This window comes from Notamacropus eugenii, chromosome 5 (assembly GCF_028372415.1).
Source record: "Notamacropus eugenii isolate mMacEug1 chromosome 5, mMacEug1.pri_v2, whole genome shotgun sequence".
NCBI lineage: Eukaryota > Metazoa > Chordata > Mammalia > Diprotodontia > Macropodidae > Notamacropus > Notamacropus eugenii.
In genome coordinates, this window is record NC_092876.1 from 224,504,290 (window position 1) to 224,508,556 (window position 4,267).

Here is a 4,267-nt window from a genome sequence, read left to right on the forward strand (position 1 = left end):
GGCACTAAAGGAAAAATAGTAGGAGATTCAATGTATTTCAGAGCCAAAAAAACAAAACAAAACAAAACAAAAACTTAAGGAACAATGTTCCATAGAGCAGCAGTGGGGAAAGGACAGAAAGGCAAGAAGAAATACATAGCAGGGAAATGTAACCAATAGATGAAGAGATGTTTAAGCTAAACAAGAATGAGGGTTTGTACTAGTAGCAATAGGTGAGTAAAACAAAAAAAGCATGAATTCAAAAGCAGTTAACAGGACATTTTAGGCCAGAGAAAACCTGAGGAAAAATATCAAATATAGGACATTTAAAAAATTATGTTTATTTCAGAAGAGGCTAAGTTATTCAACCTCTATCTCAGTTTACCCATCTCTAAATTGGATACAATAATAGCACCTACTTCCCAGGAGTGTTATAAACATCAAATGAGAAAGCACTTTGTTGAAGCTTAATAATGCTGAATGAATGCCAGTAATTATTGTTTTTTGCTAGCTATTATATACTTAGATCCATGATATCATTGGTAATACTCCCACTATTGATATAGATCTCAACTTATTTGTACCTTTTCATATTTTTCCTGCCTCTCCGGCAAGCCTTCAATAGAAAATCTACCCAAAATATTTTAATTCTTCCCTTATGTATCCTAACATTTCACTGATAAAAATTAATGACTCAGTGTGCCTATCTCCCATACTCTCATGAGATGATTTTTGATCATACATTTCCTGGATGACAGCTTTTGCACTGGTAATTGACTGAAGTTGACTGATGTCTTCCCACTGTTATGTCTCTCCCTTCAAGCATTATAAGGGACCTATAGTCTATCTACTCTAACTTTTAACCTTCTACATTTTAAGCTTCCTGACATTACTGACAGAATCTTATGCACACTCATCTCCCTATATTGGAATACTCTGCCCATAGTGGACACTTTTAATACTTTTGTTGAATTGAATTGGAATAAATGATTTATTAGAAACTTAAAATGTGAGACAAAGAGGCTACAGAGTAAACACAATCACATAGGCATAGAGGTTGAATAAACACTCAAGTTAGTAGTAAAATCATGGTCACATAGGTGAATAATTGAGATTTTTTATTAATGTTGTGTACCATAAGATAAGCGATTTAGAAGTGAAAAGAGGTCATGACAAATTCCATCATTTTGCAGATGGGGAAATTGAGGCCAAAGAGACTAAGTAACTTGCCCAAGGTGATGCAGTTCCAGAGACAAGCTTTGAACCCATGTCCTCTGGCTCCAAATCTTACAATTGCAATCATTTGAGATTTGCAAAGCACTTTTTATGTTATCTCTTCTGATTCTCACAACAACCTTCTGGAGTAGGAATTATTATTACCCACATTTTGCAAATAAGGAAAGTGAAATGAAAAGAGGATACAGTGTGCCTAGAGTCACATAACAGGTAATTGTCTGATGTAGGATTCAAACTCAGATCTTCCTGAATTCTAATTGTGCACTTCCAAATCCAACTGTTTTCAAAAACTGAGCCGTATCCAGTGTTCTTTCCACTGCACCAAGCTGTCTGTCATGGATCCTATCTTTCCCAATCTTCTCAGTCCGCATGATTTCTATTCTGCCCAATGTGAAAAAAAGAACAGAACAAAATAAATTATTAACCATTAGATTTTTTTTCTCATCGGAAAACTAGCACAGTGCTTATGTGTACATAACTATGTCTCCCTTTATGATAAAATCTCGTATTTGTAAAAAACATACAGACTATCTAACTTTATGATTGAGTCATGAAGATTGACCAATAAGCAAGTATTTCAACAATTTTTCAATGACATCAATTATATTCTTTTCTTTCAAAAATTCCATAAATTGAAATAAGATTCTAAGAGATTTTGTAAAGTTTCTTTTCAGTTCATTGAAACTTCTCTCCTGCACAATTGGAAGAGATACCATGAATATCTGAGAAATTGACATTTACAATTTAAATGATTGATTTCATCAAGTGTCTACTTTGTGCACATTACAATAATATTGGGCAAATGAAAATTTCCAGGGATCTGGGACCAGATGTCTTTCAATATTTGTTAACAGAAGGCTAAAATTTCAAATACGGTGAAAATATGAGATGGGGAAATAAATATAATGCTTGACCCATTTCCTTGCTGTACTAGGGTATAAAAATCTTAAAACTGAGATGGATAGAGATGTTTAAATCATCCACATAATGATCCACATTATCTATCAATTTTCATTCACCAAGAAAAATTAGAAAAAACAAGCCAAAGTTCACAAAATTGTGAAAGAAGGAAACAAATATTTATCAAGTGCTTTCTGTGTGCTAGGCACTGCACTATGAACTTCATAAATAGTATCTTATTTGATCCTAACAACAACCCTTGAAGGTAGGTGCTATTATTACTCCTGTTTTATAGCTGAGGAAAGTAAGATAGAAGTTTAGTGATTCATTCAGTGCTACACTGTTATTATTATGTATCTGCAGCTGGATTTGAACACAGATCTTCTTGACTCCAAACCCAGAACCCTCTCCACTCATCCTGGTCGCATCACAACCATTTAACAACCATATTACATTGATCCAATAATGTAAGCTTTCTGAGTCTCATATACTGTATCTATAAAATTAGATAATAAAATTTAATCTTCCTGATGGCAAAGACCTAGGCCAAAAAAATCATTTGAAGTTCCTCATGTTCATAATCCTTTCAATTCAAGTATGTTTCATTGTTTCTCTAGTGTGGATACTCCATGACTGATTAGTGATGGGTTTTGCAAGGATTGTTGGCTATATTGCTGCAAATAATTTTTATTTTGTTAAGTGATTTTAAAAGGTAATTATTTTTTAAAAAATTGGAAGGATTGTGAACATGAATTAAAGAAGAACCTGTGAGATTGAGCTGAGCCTTCATTTTTAATTAGGAATTTTAAAAACACTGATTTCCCCCAGAAAGGTGAAGGGAGAGAAATAAGCATTTATTATATGTCTAATGGCACTATTTAGCACTTTTACAAATATTATCTCATTTAATTCTAATGACAGCCCCATGAGATAGGTGTTATTATCCTCATCCTACAAGTGAAAAAACTGAGGCAGAATTTAAGTGACTTACACAGAGTCACAGCTACTTAAGTATCTGAGGCAGGAATTGAACTCAGTCTTCCAGACCCCGTATTCCATCCATTGTGTCACCTAGATGATCTAAAAGAACGATGATTTAGAATTGGGACAGAACTTGAAAAGGATTAAAATTGGACATTATCTAGTCTAATTTTATGCCCAACCAACTTGTTGTATAAATGAGGAATTTAGGTTTCCAAAGACATGAGTAATTTCCACAGTCACAAAGGAAATAAATGACAGGATGAGAATCTGAATGCATCTTCTGACTACAAATCCACTCCTCTCCCTTCCCCCAAATGAATGGGGTCACAATTGAAAACCCTTCTTTGTAGTATAATAAACTTTTAAAATCATGTAGGCCATGCTATTTTTTAAACTGACTTGGAATTTAGCAGCAGATTTCCTTTTAAACCTTAATGGCTTCATTGTAACATTTTCTGTAAGACTCAAGTACTTACCTTTCTCTTTTCTCTAAAATCAGTATAGTTAAGATTGTAATATAAGTTATTAAACCGAAAATTCTTCCTTTACATATTCAAATATACTTTTAGTCCATTTCTGTGTTCACTTACTCATAGCTTCCATCTCAACTATTTTTTTTAACGTATACTTAGAATAAGGATGCTACACATATTCTATTATTTTGAATGTGAGACATGCTTTATCCTCTGATTAGAATGTGAACTCCTTGAGTCCAGGGACTGTTTGAGTTTCATCTTGGTGTTGTCAGTGCCCTCTACAGTGTCTGACACATTTTGGGTGCTTAAAACTGAATTGAAATACAAAACAGAAATCTGGTTTCAGATCATTGTTCTATATACATATTCTCAGAGAACTAAAAGGAACTAAAGGACATTAACTAGTGTGTATCACTCTCCCTTCAAATATCATTCCCAACTAACTACTTACTGCCAGACTCTTTATTGTTCAGTCATGTTTCAGTCATGTTTGACTCTTTGTGACCTCATTTGGGATTTTCTTGGTAAAGATACCGGAGTTTTTGCCATTTCCTTCTCCAGCTCATTTTACAGGTGATGAAAATGAAGCAAACAGGGTTAAGTGACTTGTCTAGAGTCATACAGCTTGTCAGTGTCTGAGGTCTGATTTGAACTTGGGAAGATGAGTCTTCTAACTTCAAGCCTCTTGCTCT

The 4,267-nt window shown here is 34.0% G+C and overlaps 1 long non-coding RNA gene across 1 annotated transcript; it reads right to left on the minus strand.

Moving 5' to 3' along the window:
* Positions 1-1,065: 1,065 nt before the first annotated feature.
* LOC140509101 (uncharacterized) lies at positions 1,066-3,327 on the minus strand. Its single transcript, XR_011968568.1, has 2 exons — positions 3,107-3,327; positions 1,066-1,596 (listed from the first exon to the last, which is right to left on the minus strand). It is a non-coding gene; the product is annotated as an uncharacterized lncRNA (long non-coding RNA).
* Between the last annotated feature and the right edge of the window lie 940 nt (positions 3,328-4,267).